At 38.0% G+C, this 25,397-nt stretch overlaps 1 long non-coding RNA gene across 1 annotated transcript; it reads right to left on the bottom strand.

Moving 5' to 3' along the window:
- Positions 1-797: 797 nt before the first annotated feature.
- Positions 798-23,899, bottom strand: LOC111098338. The gene is made up of 3 exons (XR_005367443.1): positions 23,691-23,899; positions 1,204-1,297; positions 798-962 (listed from the first exon to the last, which is right to left on the bottom strand). It is a non-coding gene; the product is annotated as an uncharacterized LOC111098338 (long non-coding RNA).
- Positions 23,900-25,397: the final 1,498 nt, after the last annotated feature.

Genomic DNA, 25,397 nt, shown 5'->3' on the forward strand with positions numbered 1-25,397 from the left:
TTTACCCATCTTCCCAAAGTAGCCAGGAAGGAGGCAAAACACTAGGTAAAGTAATCCATTTAGTGTTTTAAAAATTGCTACAGTTTATTAATTTAACTAAATCTTTAAATCATAAGCCTAAATGACTTGTAACAGATTTGCCATACCTTAATTCCCTATCAGCAAATATAGTTCAATTGATGAGAGATTGGCTCAAAGGCAGCTTTAGATTTGTTGCTTCCTGTTTCAGAGGAAACTGAATAATAAGAAGGCAAGAAAACTGATAATATGTGAGAAGGCAGACAGGAGAAAGAAATACATTTACAAGAAAATGTATAATCTTGAATTTTCTTTGGTTTCCATTAAAACTGCCAGTGCCTCAGAAGATTGTCAGTTTAATGTTCTATCAGTAGTACCATAATTTATTCTTTTGTTACACCATGAGGATTGGAGATGAAGAGTCCCAGGCTAGCAGGAGGTACAGGATGAGATTACATATGCAAATAATTTTGTAGCTCTTGTACCAGGAGAGGGTTTGTCTTGTAATATTTCTTTTAAGTTGCACAGAGAAATCTTTGGTCGGTTGCCAGAAAGCAAAATTGTGAAGTTAAATAAAGAGAGAGAGAAAGGAAGAGAATAATATTTGAAAGGGGTACGCAAAGCTCTGATGAAAAGTCAGAAGATGTGTGACAACTGCAGTGTCTGTGATTTTTTTTTTTTTTTTTTTTTTAAGAGCTGAGAATGGAGGGAGAAGGAGGTGGGTAAGGAATATAAAGCAGTTTGGAGAAGGAAGGTTAAGTGTATTCAGGCCTGGGGAATTGAGGACATCTGGTCATATGCAGAAAAATCGATGTGACTGGCAGTGGGTAGGAGTAACCCAGGTCACTTGCCTTCCTAAGGCAGGTCGGCTGCTTCTTGATTCCCCTTCCCAGGAGCAGTCATTGATGTTTCACAGAGCCGAGGTGCCAGATGCTGCTTCTTCCCTGCAAGAGACAAGCAGACACGGAGGCAGAATTTCAGACATCAAAGAGCCTGCGCAGACTGTGTCTGCAGCAGACAGATCTACCTGGCCAGTAAGGTCAGGGAGGAATGGGGATGGACGTGGGACACTTGCGTGCCAGTTGGAGTAGGGACGGAGAGGGGTTGTTTGGAACAAGCTTTCTTCCTCCAGTGCACAGTCGCTCAGTGAACTTTTTTTCCGCCTTCCTTTGTATTTTAGCTTACAAACATTGACTCCTCTCTGAAAAGGTCACCCTCCTATTCAGACAGAATTTGTGACTGTGTCAGCAGCTGGGAATGCCTTGGAACCAAAGAGAACCTATTAGGAGAGAAAAAAAGCCAGAGTCATGGCTAAGCCAAAAAATGGGGAAAAGATTAACCTCTAAATTTTTTTTAATGGCAACAAGAACACACAACATTTCTCTTTGATTCATAACCTTAATAAATTCTACTTATGGTTTACAATAATTCTAAGGTGTTCTAAAGACAATTTTGTATTAGAAAAGGATTTCATATTAGTTTGAATTACTTTAGGAAAAAAATGCCCTATTCTACTATTAACAGTTATGGAAAAATCTATAGGGGAACATTTTTTACTTTCTCTAGTGAAGAAAGAATCTAATGAGGATTGCTAAATTTTAGAGATCAGAGAGTTGTTATACCCATAATAAAATGTTGGGCTATTACATCAGAAAAGCCTTGGTTCATTTATTTTGACACAAGTATTTGCAATAATTTAGTTTCCTTGGTAAATGGTCTGTAGACTCTTCAAAGTGTTGTTTGCTAAAATATTATTAATGTGAATTCACTCTACACAGCTCATAATTTTGCTGAGAAATGAGACATGAACACTAACTATATTTTGTGGTAGCAAACGTTGGAGGAGGGGAGCCAAGGGAGAAGCAACAGTGAATGGTGTGGTTGAGTTTATGGGAGTTCACAGCACTACCAACTGGAAAAAAAGAAATGCAGAAACTTGGATTTTGCTACCAATTATCATTCAGAATCAGCTTGAAAAAGAAAGTGGTTAATAAACAACACATTGGTGATAGTTACTAATGCATCCACAACCTGCTCAACTCAACCCCTGATAGCACTGCAAAGAAAGCTTCAGGCCACAAACACCCTAGTATATTGACTCTACACAAAAAGCATAACCATAGTCCAACCAACTCCAAATGAGCACATTTTCATAGTTCCTGGGAAACTTTTTGCAGGAGTGAGAGATTTTGAGGGAGACAAAGTTAAGCGTGTAGGAGAGTATGGACAGTTATGGACAGAGTTTCTCCATCCCACACTTCAGTTGTACTGGGGCCCATGGTGCCAGGTGACTTTTTTGCTTTGTTTCTGTGGAGTTGTTCTTGCTTCTCCACCAGAGAGCCTTCTTTCCCATCCTCTCTCTATTCTCCTTTGTTCTCCCACACTCATTCTAGGCAGTCGTCCCTTGTCCCTCGGTCTCCAAAGCTACTCCTTATCTGAAACCCAGATAAGCTTTCAGGTTGTCTCTACCTTATGCTATCAAGATTTTTATACACAGCTTTATCTTTTATTGAACTATAAGCTTATTGTAGGTAATGACTTTGTCAGAATGATCTTTTCAGACGACAGGTGCTCAGAAGTATTTAAATCACCTAATCTTCATACAGTTCTGGGAACTGTGAGCACCGGAATTTTCCTAAACACTCAATGTAATGTTGTTCCCATGTGCTAAATTAATTCACTTAACAAAAGTTTTGTTTGTTTGTTTTTTTAATTTTTATTTATTTATGATAGTCACAGAGAGAGAGAGAGAGAGGCAGAGACATAGGCAGAGGGAGAAGCAGGCTCCATGCACCGGGAGCCTGATGTGGGATTCGATCCCGGGTCTCCAGGATCGCGCCCTGGGCCAAAGGCAGGCGCCAAACCGCTGCGCCACCCAGGGATCCCTCACTTAACAAAGGTTTTGAATGTTCTCATCCATCCAGTATTTCATTAAATTTATGCTGGACATTATTAGAATGATGAATTATTAGAATGACCATACTCCCACGCCCTACCCCAGGCTGCATGAGGGGAGTCCATTCTGGCCTGGAAGCAGGGGACCAACTATCCCAGTTTGAACAGGACTGAGGGGTTTCTTTTTCATTGCTAAATCAGGGATAGAAGGTGAACTGGAAAAGTTGGTCACCCTAACACTGCTCCCCAAGTCCCCTTAAGAATTTCTGTTAGAGGTCTCATTTTGTTTTCTTGTCTCTTTTACTAGACTGAGTTTTTTTTCTCTCTCTATCCCTAGTATCTGTCACATTGAATAAATAAAAGAAAGGAGAAACACGCATGAATAAGGGAACAACAACAACTTTATTTCCCCATGAGGAGGAGAAACATCCTGTGTTTCATCCTCCATCTAAAGAAAGCAGGTTTTCACCTGCAGTCCAGAGATTCATGGATACCTTTGGCACCCTCTTCATAAGGAAGAGGCCCAAGGAGCACACCATAAGCTGCCTGTACTCTCCCCTTTGCACAACTCAAATGTTTTCTCTTAAAAAGTCTTCCTCCACCCTCCTCCCACTCTGGGAAGATTCAGTTGTTCCTCATTTTGGGCTTTTGGAACACTTGTTTGTTTTTTCTGCTACCCAAAACGTCTTGAGCTATCTGTGTCTTACTCATTTTCAGATCACTAGAAGTTAGCATTTTATCTGGTCCATAGTAGGTACTCTGGAAAAGACCAGAAGAAAATGTTGAAAGTACAGTGAAATTTATTTACAATTATATCATATCAGAAATAGAAATGAGAGGGAGCAGCCCTGGTGGCTCAGAGGTTTAGTGCGGCCTTTAGCTCAGGGTGATCCCCAGTGATCCTGGGGTCCCGGGGTTGGGTCCCGCATTGGGCTCCCTGCGTGGGGCCTGCTTCTCCCTCTGCCTGTGTCTCTGCCCCTCTCTCTCTCTCTGTCTCTCATGAGTAAATAGATAAAATCTTAAAAAAAAAAAAAAAGAAATAGAAATGAGAGGGGCTAAGGAGATACAATAGCAAAATATAATGACTAAGTACTCTGTATTCATTATTTTATTTCATCCTCACAATAAACCTCAAGAATTTAAATTATCCTCATTTTATGGAGGAAAAAATTAAAAATCAAAGAGATAAGTAATTGCCCAGTCACATAGTTCATGAATGGTACAGTCTAATCTGGCTTCACATTCAGTTCAATTTACTTGCTTTTATGTAGGGATAGAGGGTTGTTTTTGTTTTTGTTTTAAGATTTTATTTATTGGGATCCCTGGGTGGCTCAGCGGTTTGGCGCCTGCCTTTGGCCCAGGGCGCGATCCCGGAGTCCTGGGATCGAGTCCCACGTCGGGCTCCTGGCATGGAGCGTGCTTCTCCCTCTGCCTGTGTCTCTGCCTCTCTCTCTCTCTCTATGACTATCATGAATAAAAAAAAAAAAAAAAAGATTTTATTTATTTATTTCAGAGAGAGAGAGAGAGAGGACATGAGTGGTGGGCAGGGCAGAGGAAGAATTACATGTGTGGCTCAATTCCAGGACCCTGAGATCAGGACTTGAGTGAAGGCAGATGCTTAACCCACTGAAGCATTCAGGCATCCCAAGAGATAGAGGTTTTTGACATGGTTGGTAATAGTTACATATGTGAAAAAAGCAGGAATTTGGGGAACTGGCTACCAGTATATATTAGGGATGGAGAAATAGTGAGAAAAGTTTATATAATTATTAAAACAGTTTGTGGAACCAACCATCTTACAAGTTCCTTTGGAATGTGATATGTACACTTCCCCAGAGACTCTAGATTTGGGGATTTGTAGGGAGGACAAGTCAGAGTACAGGCCTGGGCTCAATTATGTTTTTATATTTATTAGTGAGATGTGAGTAAATATAATTATGTGACTGTGAGGGACTCAGAAGAAACAAATCCAGTACCAGATCACATTTCAGGTGTGAACTCAAATCCTGGAGATATTTCACTTACAATAGGAACCCTTAAAAGAAAGGATAGTTTGTAAAGGGTCCTAGGATGGAAAAGCCTTATAAATTTTAATAGAAGGTACGTGTGTATATCTCTGAGTGAGGGGGGTATTCAAGGTTATAGTTGTATTATTATGTATGTGAAGAAGGAAAATTCCTTTATATCCTATGACTGGGTTGGGAAGTAGGTGAAAGAACAACAGACACTTCAAAAATTTAAGTTTGAATTTTTAAAGATTATGGTAAAATACAACCATTTTTAGGTGTACAGTGGCAGAACAAGAGACCCTTTAACTTGCCAATTAAAAGAACTTCCAGATGAAATAGTCGTGTTCAGGTAAATATTTTGTCTATTCAGGGGCACCTGGGTGGCTCACTGGTTGAGTGTCTGCCTACAGCTCAGGGCCTGATCCTGGAGTCCCTGCATCGAGTCCCACGTCGGGCTCCCCACAGAGAGTCTGTTTCTCCCACTGCCTATGTCTCTGACTCTGTGTCTCTCATGAATGAATAAATAAAATCTTAAAATATATATATACATATTGTTGATTCAAAGATCAGCTCTCTACTAGGAATGTTCCTTGAGTAGAAAAACTCAAGATAACGTCTGTAGGGGAAAGTACTCTTAGCAATGTGGCCCTTTGGCATTTACTAATTATTTTCTAATGGTCTTTGCCACCTGGTGGATGGTCTGAAGTGGTCTCTGATTAGTATGTAGTGAAATGTAACTGGAAAGTCCATTGTGACATTCTAGCTATTCCCATCTGCATCTTGTCTCAAAGAGGCACTCCAGGAGTTGAATATCCAACCTCTAACTATCTTTCTTTGGAAGAGGAGAGACTTTTTTCTTTTCTTCCTCCCTGGAAGAGACCTCTACATCATAGTCTTCTTTTTCCCCATAGCACTAAGCCCAGTGGCACAACCTTAATTGTGGATGAACTGTCCTCTCCACCCCTTGAAAGAAACACTTGATTTGGGTCTGCCAAGTACATACAGCTCTTAATGTGGGAGCCCTGTCATAATCTGGAAACAGGAATAACTGAGGACCAAGTTGCAGCACAATATTATTCTTTTTACATATAGAAATACACCTTTAAAATTGATTAACTTGGATCAATGACTATATGACATCTTTTCTAGATCCTATCTAAATCCAATCTTAACAGAAAAAAATGGTTGAAAACTTTTTTTCCCCAGAAAACAAAAGGGAAGAAAACAACTCACTTATTTAAATATTTAATGTGTCCCTTAGATGTGCTTCCCGTGCATCTGGCTGACTATATAAACAAGAATTAGATTGAGAAAAGGGGGGAGGGCACCAAAAGTAAGTTATGATTCCTCACATGCATGCATGTGATACATACACATACAAGATGTGATACAAGATGTGATTTGAAATAACATGCGACTTTCCCACTTCTGAGTTTATTTTACTCACAGAAACAATAGAAGCCTATAAATGAGTCTACAGGTTTTGAGTCAAACTGTAGAATACATGCTCTTTATTTCTATCAGAGAAACTTTTGAAAGATGAATGAAGTATCTTGCTAGTCTTTCGAATAATTCTGCAAGTTTTTCTCTTTTCAAAAACAATATTCAGGGATCCCTGGGTGGCGCAGCGGTTTGGCGCCTGCCTTTGGCCCAGGGCGCGATCCTGGAGACCCGGGATCGAGTCCCACGTCGGGCTCCCGGTGCATGGAGCCTGCTTCTCTCTCTGCCTGTGTCTCAGCCTCTCTCCTCTCTCTGTGTGACTATCATAAATAAATAAAAATTTAAAAAAAAATTATAAAAAAGAAACAAAAACAATATTCAATTATAGTCTTTGCTTTTTTAAAAATTTTTTTTTTTTTTTTTTATGATAGTCACACAGAGAGAGAGAGAGAGAGGCAGAGACACAGGCAGAGAGAGAAGCAGGCTCCATGCACCGGGAGCCTGACGTGGGACTCGATCCCGGGTCTCCAGGATCGCGCCCTGGGCCAAAGGCAGGCGCCAAACCGCTGCGCCACCCAGGAATCCCTGCTTTTAAAAATATCCATGGAAGTTTTTCCTGACAATGAAATCATTATGTTCCAAGGTTTTAAAAAATTATTAACCTTCCATATTTGATAATTACATGCTGATAAATACTGTATTAAGTATATTAAGAATAAAAGCTTTCTTAATATTTAATATCCACTTTAAACATTTTTGTCTTTTCCAGGATAAAATAATGTGAACTAAAGATAGCTATCAATTTAATTAAAACTGCAATATGGCTGAGTTTTTTTTTAATATTGAGATCAGTTGGACACTGATCTCTCAGGCATAGTTAGTTAATTTGCATTAATATTGGAACAAGAAAAATTTTTATAAACAACGTTTATACTTCTGGTTTTCCAGAGGTCTTTTATTATAGAAAGGGAAAGAGATCAAAAGGTAATGAAAAGAACATAAGTTCTAACAGAAAGAATTAATCTGAAAGAACCAAAAGTACAGAGATACGGCTAACCCCAGCTGCACCAGACTACATTGTATGGCACCAATGTTAACACTTACTTTTGCTTAGATTTATACAATTTTCCTTAGATTTACTATGATTTTACTTATTCTGAATTGTTCTGCTGCTAGTATAGTTAATACACTCATATTTGTTTGTTTGTTTTTTAGAGTTGATACATGATGTTACATTAGTGTTAGGTATACAACATAGTTGTTGAATATACTCCTTTTAATTTCACATAAGCTTGTTCTCTCCTTATGCAAGCAGTGGTACCAATCAGATGAGGATTTAAACAGTGCAGCTCTCTAAAAAACCAGGGACATTTTTGTGGTAGCTGCCTGTGAATTTCAAATTAAGCTGTCCTATAAGACTTTAGTTTTCCTCTATCCCCTCACATTCTCCATCTGACCTTAGTCATTTCACAATGGACTACAGAAAAGGGGGGGAAAGTCTCTGATCTTTTTCAAACCTATTTCAGGTTCACAGATCAATATATACTGAATACCAACTTTGAGAAACTACAGAGACCTTTACCTTCTTTTGTATTTTCCTAATATTGATCTTTCTTTATTTCCTATATTCAGGGAAAGTGTGAGATGCATAGAAGGGTTACAAGTAAGTGGTTTTATGAGGTTAAGATAAAAAATAAACCCCTGGTGTTGGAACACCAATAGAGAATGCACAGTAGGTATGAATAGTGTTGGCATCTAGAATTGAGAGAATTGCTATGGTCTGAAGATCTTTAGGGAGCTATAATTGTACTGGATGTGCCTATTAAAATTATGAAGAAGGCAAATTTTTTGTTTGTTTGTTTGTTTTTATTCATGAGACAGAGAGAGAGAGAGAGAGAGAGAGAGAGAGAGAGACAGGCAGAGACACAGGCAGAGGGAGAAGCAGGCTCCATGCCGGGAGCCTAACGCCGGACTCCATCCGGGTCTCCAGGATCAAGCCCTGGGCTGAAGGTGGCGCTAAACCACTGAGCCACCAGGGCTGCCCAAGGAAGGCAAATTTAAGCAAAAATAATAGCTAAGATTTTTTGAGTACTTTCTATGTATCAGGACTTTTCTAACAAGTTTTACTTATTTAATCTCTATAATCCCATTGTGCAGGAGGTACTATCATTATTTCTGTTTTACAAATAAAGAAAGTGAGGCACAGAAAGATAAATTATGTAATGTCATATAGTTAATAAATGCTGGGGTACTTACACTCATGCAGACTGATACAAGAGGCTGTGCGTTTTATCTATATACAAAGAGTTGCCTAACTGTGGTAGATTTGAATTCATTTAGAAACAAACTGGAGTATAGAAATGAATCCTCGCATATACAGTCAAATGATTTTTGACAAAGATATCAAGAGCACTCAATGGGAAATAGTCTCTTCAACAAATGGTGATAAGAAAACTGGATATCCATATGCAAAAGAATGAAACTGAACCTTTATTTTATACCATATACAAAAATTACTCAAAATGGATTAAAGGTCTAAATGTAAGACCCAAGATCATAAAACTCTTATAAGAAAGTATAAGAGAAAAGTTTCATGACAATGAATTTGGCCATAATTTCCTGGATATACAAAAAGAACAGGAAACAAAAGCAAAAATAGGCAAATGGAACTTTAAATCTGCTGAGCATTCAAGGACACAAATAGAGTAAAAAGGCAATCCACAGAATGTGAGAAAATCTTTGCAAATCAGATATCAGAAAAGAGATTAATATCTAGAATACACAGAGAACTCCTATAACTAGAAAGAATAACAACAACAGACAAAAAATAATCTCAATTTTAAAAAAGACAAAAGAGTTGAATAGGTCTTTCTATAAGGACAATATAAAAATGGCCAACAAACATACGAAAAGATGTTCAACATCACTAATAATTAGAGAAATGTAAATCAAAACCACAATGAGGTATCACTTCAGACCTATTCAGATGCCAACTATTGAAAAAAAAAACAGAAAATAATCAGTGTTGGTGAGGATACAAAGGGATTGGAACATTGTGCACTGGTGGTGATATTTTAAAATGGTGTAGCTGCCAGCATATACCAAAAACATTTCCTGAGGTTCCAGGTCCTGGACAGTGCATGACCACTTCCTAATATAGTATTTCTCTCAGGAACAGTAAATATAACAAGCTATCATAGCATGTAAAAGACAGAAACCTAGATATAATGATAAGACAGAGAAATTCTCCCCTGAAGAAAGATCAAGAAGAAATCACAGCCAGAGATTTGCTCAAAAGAGATAAAAGCAATATATCTGAACAAGAATTTAGAACAATAGTCATGAGAATACTAACTGGACTTGAATGAAGCAGAAAAAACACCAGAGAAACCCTTGCTGCAGAGATAAAAAGACCTAAAAACTAGTCAGGCTGAAACAAAAAAATGTTATAACAGAAATGTAAAACTGACTGGATGTAATCACCATGAGTATGGAAGAAGTAGAGGAACAAAAATCCATAATCTTTCTAAAAGAAGATATAATTATGGAAAATAATGAAGCTGGGAAGAAAACTGAAAGAATGCTGTTAGATCACAAATATAGTCTTAGGGAACCCAGTGATTCCACAAAGTGCAATAATATCTGTATCATAGGAGTCCAAGAAGAAAAGTGGGGAAATAGGGGTGGAAGGTTTAATTGAACAAGTTATAGCTGAGAACTTCCCTAATCTTCAGAAGGAAATAGGCATTCAAGTCTAAGAATCATAGAGAACTCTGAAAATCAACAAAAAACAGGTTGACACCAAGACATATTATAATGAAACATGCAAAATACAAAGAGAAAATTCTGGAAAGCAGCTAGGGACAAAAGATCCTACAAGATTCTTTAACCTACAAGGGTAGACACATAAGGTTAGCAGCAGACCTGTCCACAGAAACTTGACAAGCCAGAAAAAAAGTGGCATGATATACTCAACATGCTAAATGGGGAAAATATACAGCCAAGAATACTAAATCCAGCAAGGCTGTTATTCAGAATAGAAGGAGAGATAGAGTTTCCAAGACAAGCAAAAACTAAAGGAGTTCATGAACACTAAATCTGCTCTGGAAGAAAAATTAAAGGGGACCCTTGGCGCGGGAAAGAGAGACTAAAAGCAACAAAGACTAGAAAGGAACAAAGATAATCTACAAGCCGGTGTAGCCATACTTGTATTAGACAAACTAGATTTTAAACCAAAGACTGTAATAAGAGATGAAGAAGGGCATTATATCATCATAAAGAGGTTTATCCAACAAGTTGACCTAACAATTGTAAATACTTATGCCCCAACTTGGGATCAGTCAAATATAAATCAATTAATAACAAACTTAAAGCTCATTAATAATAATGCACTAATAGTAGAGGGCTTTAATACTCACAGCACCAGACAGATCATCTAAGAGGAAGATCAACAAATAAATAATGGCTTTGGATGACACACTGAATCTGATGAACTTAACAGATATATTCAGAGCATTTCCTCCTAAAGCAGCACTCTTTTCGAATGTACATGGAACATTCTCAGAATGGATCACACACGGGGTCACAAAGCAGACCTCAACCAGTACAAAAAGACTGATATCATACCATGCATATTTTCAGACCACAGCACTATGAAACTTGAAGTGAACCACAAGAAGACATTTGGAAAGTCCACAAATAAATGGAGATTAAAGAACATCAGACTGAAAAATGAATGGGTTAATCAGGAAATTAAAGAAGAAATAAAAAAATATATATAAATTAATGAAAATGAAAACACGACAGTCCAAAACCTTTGGGATGTAGCAAAGGCAGTCATAAGAGGGAAGTATATAGCAATACAGGCCTTCCTCAAGAAGCAAGAAAAGTCTCAAATATACAACCTAACCTTCACACAAAGGAGCTAGAAAAGGAACAGCAAAAGAGCCTAAAATGAGCAGAAGGGGAAGAGGATTAGAGCAGAAATAAGTGATATAGAAATGAAAAAAAAAAAAAAAAGAACAGATCAATGAAACTAGGAGCTAGTTCTTTGAAAGAATCAATAAAATTCATTCTTCTGCATGTGGATGTCCAATTTTCTTAGCACCATTTATTGAAGAGACTTTTTTCCAGTGGATCGTCTTTCCTGCTTTGTCAAATATTAGTTGACCATAAAGTTGAGGGACCATTCTCTTACACCATACACAAAGGTAAACTCAAAATGGATAAAAGATCTAAATGTGAGACAAGATTCCATCAAAATCCCAGAAGAGAACACAGGCAACACCCTTTTTGAACTTGGCCACAGCAACTTCTTGCAAGATACATCCATGAAGGCAAGAGAAACAAAAGCAAAAATGAATTATTGGGACTTCATCAAGATAAGAAGCTTCTGCACAGCAAAAGAAACAGTCAACAAAACTACAAGACAACCTACAAAATGGGAGAAGATATTTGCAAATGACCTATCAGATAAAGGGCTAGTATCCAAGATCTATAAAGAACTTATTAAACTCAACAGCAAAGAAACAAACAATCCAATCATGAAATGGGCAAAAGACATGAACAGAAATTTCACAGAGGAAGACACAGACATGGCCAACATGCACATGAGAAAATACTCTGCATCACTGGCCATCAGGGAAATACAAATCAAAACCACAATGAGATACCACCTCACACCAGTGAGAATGGGGAAAATTAACAAGACAGGAAACAACAAGTGTTGGAGAGGATGTGGAGAAAGGGGAACCCTCCTGCACTGTTGGTGGGAATGTGAACTGGTACAGCTACTCTGGAAAACTTTGTGGAGGTTCCTCAAAGAGTTAAAAATAGATCTGCCCTATGACCCAGCAATTGCACTGCTGGAGATTTACCCCAAAGATACAGATGCAGTGAAACGCTGGGACACCTGCACCCCGATGCTTATAGCAGCAATGTCCACAATAGCCAAACTGTGGAAGGAGCCTCATTGTCCATCGAAAGATGAATGGATAAAGAAGATGTGGTCTATGTATACAATGGAATATTACTCAGCCATTAGAAACGACAAATACCCACCATTTGCTTCGACGTGGATGGAACTGGAGGGTATTATGCTGAGTGAAATAAGTCAATCGGAGAAGGACAAACATTATATGGTCTCATTCATTTGGGGAATATAAAAAATAGTGAAAGGGAATAAAGGGGAAAGGAGAAAAACTGAGTGGGAAATATCAGAAAGGGAGACAGAACATGAGAGACTCCTAACTCTGGGAAACGAACAAGGGGTGGTGTAAAGGGAGGTGGGCGGGGGGTTGAGGTGACTGGGTGACGGGCACTGAGGGGGGCACTTGATGGCATGAACACTGGGTGTTATGCTATATGTTGGCAAATTGAACTCCAATAAAAAGAAATAAAAAAAAGAATCAATAAAATTGATAAACTCCTACCCAGACTTATCAAAAAGAGAGAACCCAAATGAATAAAATCATGAATAAAAGTGGAGAGATCACAACCGACAACAGCAGAAATACACACAATTATAAAAGAATATTATGAGCAATTATATGCCAAAAATTGGGCAATCTGGAAGAAGTGGATAAATTCCTAGAAACATATAAACTATCAAAACTGAAACAGGAAGAAATAGATAATTTGAACAGACCTATAACCAGCAAAGAAGTTGAATCAATAATCAAAGATCTCCCAAAAAATGAGAGTCTAGGGTCTAGGGTCTCATTCCCTGAGAATGGCTTCTCAGGGGAGTTCCACCAGACTTATCTTTTTTATTTTTTGAGATTTTATTTATTCATTTATTTGAGAGAGAGAGATCACATGCGGACAGGAGAGGGAGAGAGAGAGGGAAGGAGAGAGAGAGAGAAGCAGACTCCCATCTGAGAAGGGAGTCCCAGGGTCCTGGGATTGAGCCTCACGTGAGCTGAAGGCAAACACTTAACTGACTGAATCACCCAGGTGCCTCCCCTAACAGACTTTCAAAGAATTAATGCCTATTCTTCTGAAGCTGTTCCATGAAATAAAAATAGAAGGAAAACTTCTAAACTCATTCTATGAGGCCAGCATTAGCTTGATTCCAAAACCAAACAAAGACCCCACTAAAAAAAGAGAATTACAGACAAATATCCCTGATGAACATGGTCATAAAAGTTCTCAAAAAGATGCTAGCTAATCAAATCCAACAGTACATTAAAAGGATTATGCACCATGATCAAGTGGGATTTATTCCTGGGGTGCAGGGGTGGTGGTTCGATATCAAATCAATCAATGTGATATACCACATTAATAAAAGAAATGATATGAACCATATGATCCTCTCAATAGATGCAGAAAAAGCATTTGAAAAAATACAGCATCTTTTCTCGATAAAAACCCTCAAGAAAGTAGGGACAGAAGGCCATATACATCATAAAGCTCATATACAAAAGACCCACAGCTAATATCATCCTCAGTGGGTAAAAATTGAGAGCTTTTCCACTGAGGTCAGGAACATGACAGGGATGTACACTCTCACCACTGTTGTTCAACAGAGTACTAGAAGTCCTAGCCACAGCAGCCAGACAACAAAAAAAGGTATCCAAATCAACAAAGAAGTCAAACTTTCACTCTTCACAGATGACATGATGCTCTATGTAGAAACCCCAAAGACTTCACCAAAAATTGGTAGAACTGATATATGAATTCAGCAGTCACAAGATATAAAATCAACATCGAGAAATCTGTTGCATTTCTATACATCAGTAATGAAGCAGCAGAAAGAGAAATTAAGGAATCAATCCCATTTACAATTGCTCCAAAACCCATAAGATACCTAGGAATAAACCTAACCAAAGAGGTAAAAACTATAGAATTCTTATGAAAGCAACTGAAGAAGATACAAAGAAATGGAAAAACATTCCGTGCTCATGTATTGGAAGAACAAATACTGTTAAAATGTCTACACTTCCCCAAAGCAATGTACACATTCAATGCCATCCCTATCAAAATACCACTAGTATTTTTCACGGAGCTAGAACAAATAATTCTAAAATTTGTATGAACCCAGAAAAGACCCTGAATAGCCAAAGTAATGTTGAAAAAGGAAGCTAAAGCTGGAGGCATCACAATTCTGGACTTCAAGCTTGTATTATAAAGCTGTAATCATCAAAACAGTATGGTACTGGCACAAAAATAGACACATAGATCATTGGAACAGAATAGAGAACCCAGAAATGGACCCATAACTAATCTTTGACAAAACGGGAAAGAATATGCAATGGAAAAAGGAGAGTCTCTTCAACAAATGATGTTGAGAACACTGGACAGCCACATGCAAAATAATGAAACCAGACCATCTTCTTACACCATACACAAAAATAAATTCTGAATGGATGAAGGACCTAAATGTGAGACAGGAAACTATCAAAATCCTAAAGGAAAACACAGGCAGCAACCTCTTTGACCCCTTGGCCCTAGCAACTCCTTACTAGACATGTCTCTGGAGGCAAGGGAAATAAAAGCAAAAATGAACTATTGGGACTTCATCAAGATAAAAAGCTCAGCACAATGAAGGAAACAATCAGTAAAACTCAAAAGCAGTCTACGGAATGGGAGAAGATATTTGCAAATGATGTATCACATAAAGGACTAGTACCCAAAATCTATAAAGAACTTATCAGGGGATCCCTGGGTGACTCCGCGGTTTGGTGCCTGCCTTCGGCCTGGGGCGTGGTCCCGGGGTCCCGGGATGGAGTCCCACATCGGGCTCCCTGCGTGGAACCTGCTTCTCCCTCTGCCTGTGTCTCTGCCTCTCTCTCTCTCTGTGTCTGTCATGAATGAATAAATAAATAATCTTAAAAAAAAAAGAACTTATCAAACTCACCTCCAAAATAAATAATCCAGTTAAGAAATGGTCAGAAGACATGAACAGATATTTCTCCAAAGAAGACATACAAATGGCTAACAGACACATGAAAAAATGCTCAACATCACTCATCATCAGGGAAATACAAATCAAAACCACAATGAGATACCACCTCACACTTAACAGCTAAAATTAACAACTTAGGAAACAACTTATTGGTAAGGATGTGGAGAAAGGGGAACCTCTTACACTGTTGATGGGAATGAAATTAGTGCAACCATCCTGGAGAACAGATGGAATTTCTTCTAAAAGTTAAAAATATAACATCCCTATGACCCAGCAATTGCACTACTAGGTGTTTGTGCAAAGGATATAAAAACACAGATTTGAAGGGGTATATGCACCCCAATGTTCATCACATCACATCAGCAATAGCCAAATTATGGAAAGAGTCCAAATGTCCATCAACAGATGAATGGATACAGAAGATGTGGTTTATATGTAAATGGAATATTATTCAGCCATCATAAATAATGAAATCTTGCCATTTGCAATTATGTGGCTGGAACTAGATTGTATTATGCCAATCAAAATAAGTCAGTCAGAAAAAGACAAATACCATATGATTTCATTCATATGTGGAATTTAAGAAACAAAACAGATGAATATTGGGGAAAGGAAAAAATAAGATAAAATCAGAGAGGGAGGCAAATTATAAGTGACCATTAGCTATAGAGAATTAAGAGTTTCTGTAGGGGAGGTGGGTGATGGGCACTAAGGAGGGCATATGTTGTGATGAGCACTGGGTGTTTTATGTAAGTAATGAACCACTAAATTCTACTTCTGCAATCAATACTATACTACACATTAAGTTGGATTTAAATAAAATCTTGGGAGAAAAAATCTAAAAATTAAAAATTAATGGAGTAGCTGCTATGGCAAAAAACAGTATGGTAAACATAGAACTATCATATGACCCAGTAATCCCATGGAACTACTGTATAATCCAGCAATATATCCAAAAAAAATCCAAAAGGATTGAAAGCAGGATCACAAAGAGATATTTGCACACCCATGTCCATTTGGAGAACTATTCACAATAGTCAAGAAGTAAAAGCAAACTAAAGATCCATCAATGATCAATGTGGTATATGCATACAAAGAAATATTATTTAGCCTTAAAAAGGAAAGAAATCTTGTCACATGCTGCAGAATAGATGAATTTTGAGGACATTGTGCTAAGTGAAATAAGCCAGTCACAAAATGACAAATGTGGAATGATTCCACTTATATGAAGTATCTAGAGTAGTCAAATTCATAGAAACAGAAAGTAGTATAGTGATTACCAGGGACTTGGAAAGGAGAAATAAGGAATGTTGTTGGTTTAGAATTTCAGTTTTGCAATATGAAAAAATTCTGAAAATCTGTTGCAGAACACTGTGACTACAGTTAACACTACTGAACTGTACAGTTAGAAATGGTTAAGATGGTAAACTTTATTTTATGTTTTTACCACAATTAAACATTAAAAATAAGCAAATAAACTGGAGACAGTAACTAGCTGAAAGATGCATATGAACACTTCTATTATTTTTAAGGTATATTTCTGCTCTGCTGTGTTTTTTTTTGAAAAAAATAGTTTTATACACATTTAGATTGTTCCCTATACCTTAAAAGTTTCCATTAACCTGAAAAGAAAGAAAACAAGTGCTTATTATTAACCCACAAAATGTTATTTAAATGTGAGGAAGAATTAATGGCTGCAATTAGCATCAAATTTAAAATATATATATATGGTTGTAAAATGTCCCTCATTATCAAGACTTTGGGGTCTGAAAATTGCAGTAACTGATACCTCTGTAAGAACTATGATTAATTGGGAACTTTTACGCTTCAAATACAGAAGGAATAAAGGAAGAAAAATTATACTCAGCCATCTTTTTTCATAATCTTAGTGCAATCCTGGTGAGCAAATATCAGTAGAAAAGTCCTGTCAACTTATATTCATAATGTTTTCCACACATATTCATAATGTTTTCCACATTGGATGCAACAGTTCCTATCTCTCTGTAGAACCTTTCTCTAAAGTCACCAGTATCCATGATCTCCAGAACATTTTATGAGCTACCGATCCTATGTGTTGTCATATTCAGTGTCTCAAATCTTCTGAGCCCATCATCTAACAATTTTCCAAATAATAAGTAGTCTGGATTTATAAAATAAACCAATTCTTTTAGCATACTGTCTCATCGAAATAATATCTGATTCTTTTTTTAAATTTATTTTTATTTTTATTTTTTATAAATTTATTTATTTATTTATGATAGTCACACAGAGAGAGAGAGAGAGAGGCAGAGACATAGGCAGAGGGAGAAGCAGGCTCCATGCACTGGGAGCCCGACGTGGGATTCGATCCCGGGTCTCCAGGATCGCGCCCTGGGCCAAAGGCAGGCGCCAAACCGCTGCGCCACCCAGGGATCCCAATATCTGATTCTTTAATTCATATATATTACAAGGACACACACACACGCATATCTGTAAGGATATTCTCAAACAATAAAACTAACTCTGATGAAGTAAATATCCTATTGAAGAAAATGTTTTGTATAGGAAGGGGACAGGAAGGAAGAGTGTTTGTCCTCCAAATCATTGAGAGCCTTCTCAATGATTCTCAGTCAACAAAAGAAATAGTAGGTTAATGAAGCGAAGCAGCATTGAAAAGAGAAAGAAAAAGAAGAAACCAATATTTGAGGATTAAAGGAAGACAGTAAAGACAGGAATCTTTCCAGGAGAGCTGAGAATAGAGTTTGGTTGTTGGTCAATTCATTTATGCCTCATTAATATTCAATATTGGTTAGATTGTATTACTTCATCACTGATATCATTATTATTGGAGCTAGTTTTTTCTCTTCCATTTGTGCATGCTCTAGTATATCTCCTCAAATGAGACTATTTTGAAAGAATGTATTATAAGGGAGCATTGGAAGAATGAGAAAGGTAGTAACGCCATTGGAAGACCCAGTGGGGAGAGGACATTACTCTGCCCAAGATAAGAAAGTCATCATAGAGAGAAACAAGATGGTGATCATTAGCAAAGAGTTTAAGTTCCTTTTCCTTTAGCAATAGCAAAGAGAGTTCTCATACCTCTCCAGGTTCTAGAGCCAATTGTTTATCTTGTTTAGTGGCTTCCCAGAAGGTGTTGAGTGAATAGGTAACAGCCAGAAAAATGGAGTGAGGGCTACTAGAGTGGAGAGATGATGACTCCCCAGGCCAACAGCCAAGAGGAAATTCTCAATTGCTTCAAGATTCATTGCATGAAGAGTTCCAGAAAGTCCTGGGAAGTTGAATATAAAAGTAATTGCATACCAACGTCTTGCCACAGCTTCTCTGGAAGACAATGTGTCAGAGATTGTCATTTAGGTGAATGGGCTCTATAAGCAGAGGTTGCTCAGGAATCCATGGGATCTCTGTAGAGAATAATTCTCTTGTAGTTGATATATATGCTATGCAGAATTTCCCATTAATTAAATTTTTTAATATAATTCTGTGGCAAGAGTTCTTGTATTGAATTTCAAGTATTTCTAGGCTTGGGGGAAGGAAAGAACAGGGAGAAAATTACAACACTGGCTAGTATTGTCTGAAATTAATTATGTACAGGGAATTTATAAAAGATTGATTACAAGGATGATTATCTTCACCCATGATTTTCCTATTCTTTACTAATCATGTGTCTAGCTATTGAATCAATGTGATAGTTCAGCAAAAACTCTGATAGTCTTTAAAGTCTTGTTTTTGTGTTAAATGAAGATCAACCATCCGTCTCTCTTCTAGTATTTTTTAGCGTAATGCAAAGTTGTATCAGCCGATGACTAACAGATTTTTTCTGGTAAACTTTTTTTTTTTTTAATCTCTTTGGTGGGATAGTAAGGTTATGTATTATTAGCACAATAAATACATACACACATATGGATATACATGCACACATATGGAAACCATTTTTGCAAGTACAAATGAGTTGGGTTTCAAAAGTTTCACATTTAGATCAGCTGATCAGAATTTGGAATGATTAGATAATCAAAAATATTGCTAGAATTTAGTGCTTTTAAAGCTATGTTAAAATTAGACAATGGTACTCCACAAGGAGTTTTTACAGAAAACTACAAGAGACTAATGGTCTTTTCCCAGTTTTCAGGGTAATACAATTATTGGATATTTTCTTGGTTTTAAGAGTCCCCCCCCCAAAAAAAAAGTTTTCTCCCAACAATAAAAGAACATCTGAGAGTTTATTATGGTCTAGGTGTTTAGCATACATCATCTTATTTTTTAAAAGATTTTTAATTTATTTATTCATGAGAAACACACACAGAGAGAGGCAGAGACATAGTCAGAGGGAGAAGCAGGCTCCTCACAAGGAGCCTGATGCAGGACTGGATCCCCAGACCTGGGATCACACCCTGAGCCAAAGGCAGATGCTCAACCACTGAGCCACCCAGGTGTCCCTACATCATCTTATTTAATCTTCATAAGGATCCTATTTTATATAGAAAAAACCACAAATGACTAATTTTCCCACATACTGCTCAAATACTAGGTGGTAGAGCTAATGTGGTAGATTTAAACATGTCCTCAAATTCTTCTACATTTCTCTCAGACTCTCTGTCCCCTTCCCTTGAATCTAGGCCAGCATTAGTGACTCACTTATGATCAACAGAATCCAATAGTGACACTTTGTGATCCCTGAGACTAGGTCAGAAAAGTTCATGCAGCTTCTACCTGGCTCTGTTGTGCTGCTTGTTCTGGTAGAAGCCAACTGGCAGGTAAGAAATCTGACCATCCTGAGACTTCCATGCTGGAGAAGCCACAGACAGACACTCTGGTCATCAGCTCAGCATCAACTGTGGGTCATTAAGTAAACCATTTAAATTTCTAGCAGAGGCAAGCTCTCAGATGCCTACAGCCCTATATTTAACTGCAAATGCATGAGTGATTCCAAGTGAGAACTACTAGGTTGTTATGTTAGAGTTGAAGTAATTCATTATTAATTAATGACACCAGAACAGCCAATAATAGAACCTAGGTTTTTTGGCCCCCATTCTCATCTTAATCTTATGGCTTTCCTTAATATTGAAACCTTTGATATTGTTTCTACTTTTCCATAATAAAAACAAGTATGAAACTCAATTTAGTATAAAATTATCCATTTAGCTATTTAATTAACTTTAGGATATCTGTAGTACTTTGAGTTCTGCAAAAGAAAAATTCCCTGAATTCTCTCCTGTCTCTTAACCAGAGAATCACTTTACTTTACAAACAATGGTCAAGTTCTCACTCAACCAACATTTGTTGAGTACCTACTATATGTCAGGCAGTGTAAAAACTGCTATAGAAATAAGAATGAATAAACATTAATCTTGTCAATAATGGGGGGCTGAGAGAAAATGGTGAAGGATGTGCATATAAACAAATAGGACAAAAATAAGAAAAGTTCTGTGATAGAAGAATGCACAAAAGAGATGCTGGTTGAGCAGTGTCTAGAGGTTAGTGCCTCATGTGGTTGGAGGAAGCAGGGGAATGGGATGGAGACAAGAAAGGACTCCCTGGCCTAGTTCACCTGTAGCACTAACCACAAGCTCTTAGTCCAAGATCCCTTGAGCACTGACCAGTCAGAAAGGAGAGGCTGGAGAGAAGAATTCAAAGGGTGAAAGCTAAGATCGTCTTCCAAAAACACAGCTCTGAGGGGATGCTGAACTTGACAGAATCCAGATGTAGGCACTCAGATGCTACTCTGTCAGGAGAGTTTCTAAAATAAAGGTTGCCTGTATTCATTCAGTCTATCAGGCAATGACTTTGGATGAAGACATTTTTCTCTCATTTTTTTCCCTCTATAAAATAATTATAATAGTTCTTACTCCTTTAAAAAAAAATATTTTATTTACTTATTCATGAGAGACACACAGAGAGAGGCAGGGTCATAGGCAGAGGGAGAAGCAGGCTCCCCATGGGGAGCCCGATGAGGGACTCCATTCCCGGACCCAGGATCATGCCCTGAGCCAAAGACAGACACTCAACTGCTGAGTCACCCAGGCATCCCATAGCTCTTACTCCTAAACTGATTTTTGTTTTCAGAGTAATGAGGTGAGTTAATGTCTCAGGGATGGGAGTTATCATTATTTTAGTAGTATAGGTTTACATGTTAAGAATAAGGAAAACGGGCAGCCCTGGTGGCGCAGTGGTTTGGCGCCGCCTGCAGCCCAGGGTGTGACCCTGGAGACCCGGGATTGAGTCCCGAGTTGGGCTTCCTGCATGGAGCCTGCTTCTCCCTCTTCCTGTGTCTCTGCCTCTCTCTCTGAATGAATAAATAAGTAAATATTAAAAAAAAAAAGAAGGAAAACATTTCTTTTGTCCAAGAAGTGTACTCTCTTCAAGGGAGCTATTTTGGACATATTGTATCTCTTGTTCAATGAGATAGCAAGCAAAAAAAAAAAAAAAAAAAATTAGATAGCAAGCAATGTTTTCTCATATGCTTTGGGTTGCTCACATCTTTCATTTAGGCACCCACAGCAGAGACTGCCCTATGTATTTAGTAATTTTTGTAACCATATTTATTTTCTTACCTTTCTTTATCTGCCCAGACTCCTGTTTGGGTAACTTTTAGAATCAGAGCTGTGGAACACATGGCCTCACCTGTCCCACTAAGAGTGAACCTGCGACTCAGGCTGGCTAACAAGAGTATTGTATTCCTCCTCAAACACAGTGATTGGTCTAAGGATGGGCAAGTGATAAAAGGAAGACAGAACGTTTTTAAGGATTGCTATGAATAAGCAAAGAGAGAAGGCTGTTTATTCATTTGAGGTTATGAACTACAAGGACTGTGTAAATCTGGTGCCATCAATACTCATTTTCTCCATTATGTAGACACAGCCAGCCTACAAATTAAAACCAACACACAAAAAAAGCAATATTAGTAAATTAATACATGCAGAAAATGATTCCTGGAAACTTCAATTTAAGTACCTAGTTCTATTCTGGAAGTTATTACCCCTTGGGCTTTTGGGTTAAAGAAACCAATTTTTTTTCTGGCTTAAATTGGCTTGAATTGAGTTTCTGTTACTTCCAACCAAGAGTACTGGCTAATTAAATTTATTCTTGTACAATTTGGGGGTTCTTGGATCAATTCCAACATCTGCATTATATGGGAGAAGTGAACTTCACAAAACACCAAGAAATTCTTGGACATCAGCAGTTTCTGAGAATTTCTGAGAATTTAATGGTATTTACCAAAAGATAGCATTAGATTCCATGGGTTAAGGATTCAGTCCTACAAGACTCCCCCCTAATCCTCCACCTACTTCAGATGATGGTCACAAGTCCAGATTATAATTTGTACTTCTGACTGACTGGCTATATAATCAGAGATTCCCAAGACATCCTCCTCAGATTTGACTAATTTGCTAGAGCAATTCACAGAACTCAGAGAAATGTTTTATTTACTAGGTTATCAGTTTACTATAAAAGGATACAACTCAGAAACAGGAGAGACATATAGGTTGAGGTAAGGGGAAAGGGCTTGGAGCTTCCACCCTCTCTCTGAGCAGTCACTCTCCCAGCACCTCTAAACGTTCACCCCGAACCCTGACCTTTTGAGTTTATGGAGGTCATATTACCTAGGCATGACTGATTACATTGTTGACCATTGGGATTGATCCAACATCCAACCCCACTCTTGTCCCCAGAAGTCAGAAGGTGGGACTGAAAGTTAGTTCTCCTGGTAACCCGCCCCCATCCTTAGGTGTTTCCAAAATTTATCTCATTAAAATAACAAAAGACATCTTGATCACTTTCAATACTTAAAAGAAATTATAGGGGTTTTAGAAGCTGTGAGCCAGGAACTGTGGATGAAGACTAAATATATGTGAGTAAAAAATTTGGTTATCTGAATGATCGAATATATATTTCTTATAAATAATAATATTGTAGATGCATAGTTCTGGAAACAACTTTTGAAATACCATCTTAGTATCCTCCTTCCAAACTCCCTGACATATTCATTCAGTATGGTGTCATGTTAGGGGCAAAGCTTTGAACATATTACTGGGTTTTAATATCAGCTCTACCTTGCAAAAGTTTATGTGTCTTTAAGCAAACCAATGATTTCCTTAAACCCATTTTCTCTTTAAAATACGGATATTTTAACATGCACCTCTCAGATTTATTTTGAGGTGATTAAGGTAAAGAACTTAGCTTACCACCTCTTCTACAGGCTATCCTGGACACCAAAAATGTGAAGGAGAGGCCTGGGCAACATGTATGTCAAAGGATATTTCTCTCTTTTATTCCTCAAGTCATGTCAGAGCTTCCAGAAGACAGTATTTTCATAGTAGAAGTTTCATGACACTCTCTTAGACATTCATAGTACACCCCAGGTACATGTAGGTCAGAGCCATATCTACATGCTATCATTGATCCTAGGAGTTGAGGTAGTCACTAACCCATCTAAGGAGTCTGGTTGAACCTAAGTGTCTTCCAGAAAGTCTTCCACCACTCCCTTGGCAATTGCAGACACAACCAGAAGAAGGAAAGCCAGGCAGGCAACCAAACTGTCTGGAAGCACCTAGGGTTTATATTGCAGCATCCATTCTCTGCCAAGAAACAAAGACATCCCTCATATTAGTATTCAGCCCTGAGGAAAGAATAAATCTTTTGTCTAATCTTTATCCATTTTGGTAATTTGTTCTTGCCTCACTGATTTCAAAGAGTAATGTAAACTCTTTTCATGGTTGGTTGAGAGCTTGCGTTTAGAAACAATAAAAAAGAATTTAGAGTTCAAAGATGTACATCCTCAATTGTGTTAGCTTCTCCAGCTGCCTAGCTTGAGCTCTAGATTGGTTGTTACAGGTTAGCTTTATGCCTCAAAAATTGCTTTTCTATTTCTTTTTTAAAAATTTTATTTAAATTCAATTTGCCAACATATAGTATAACACCCAGTGCTCATCTCATCAAGTGTCCTCCTTAATGCCCATCACCAGTTACCCTATCCCCATTCCCCTTCTTCAACCCTTTGTTTCCCAGAATTAGGAGTCTCTCATGGTTTGTCTTTCTCTCTAATTTTTCCCCACTCAGTTTATCCCCTTCCCTTATGGTCTCTTTCACTATTTCTTATATTCTACATATGAGTGAAAGCACATAATAGTTATCTTTCTTCTATTCCTTATAATACTAGAGTGTTTCAAGCTAACCTGTGGTACAAAGGAGGAGAGGTACCAAGATGATAAGACAAGGTGAACAGTGTTTGAATACTTCCCTTGCACCTTGCTCTGCTTGTAACTCAGAGCTTTTCCCAGAAGTGGGGAAAGGGGGGAAGCCTTACTTGTCTCCCCAGCAGCCTTCTAGTGTATTAGGAGGAGAAAATTTCAGTGTGAAACAAAGCTTAACTGCATTTGTTTCTGCCTTTTATTTATGTTGTTTTTTATTTCAAGTTTTTATTTAAATTCTATTTAGTTAACATATATGGTAAAATTGGTTTCAGGTATAGAATTTAGTGATTCATCACTTACATATAACACTCAGGGCTCATCACAAGCACCTCCTTAATACTCATCACCAATTTCTCTCATCCTCGCTCACTTCCCTCCATCAGCCTTCACTTTGTTCTCTATAGTCAATAGTCTCTTATGGTTTGCTTCCCTCTCTCTCTCTCTTTATTAGGAAGAGGCTAGCAGTGGTTGAACCTACCTTAATCTTCTTCAGTTTCTGCTTTCAAAGTTACTCCCAAATAAATACATAATTTGCTCCAGTTATTCTCCATCACTCGATCCCACGCCACTTGCTCTCGTCCATGGATAGGGAATCTGGCAAATGACTTCCCCAGGGCTGCCCTGCCATCTGGCTTCTCGTTGGGTTCAGCCCATGAGAAGCAACTGCAGGAGCCTAGACAGTAAGACGAATGGGGGATCAGAGTATTTCCTCCCCTAATCCCCCCTGCTTTGGTGCCTATAACCCCTGTGATAACAGTTCCTACTGGCTCTTCCACACCTCCAGCTGTGGAGAGCTCCACACTTAAAGACACCATTTCCTTTCCTGTTCTTCAGGCCTAGGGGTGTAATGGCTTCCTACTGTTGCTATCCCTGGGTGCCTCAGTGTTCCTTTTTGGTTTCTCTAACCTGCCCACACTTCTGGAGACAGTCCCTTAATTAAAG

This window comes from Canis lupus, chromosome 12 (assembly GCF_011100685.1).
Source record: "Canis lupus familiaris isolate Mischka breed German Shepherd chromosome 12, alternate assembly UU_Cfam_GSD_1.0, whole genome shotgun sequence".
In the NCBI taxonomy this organism is placed as follows: Eukaryota; Metazoa; Chordata; class Mammalia; order Carnivora; family Canidae; genus Canis; species Canis lupus.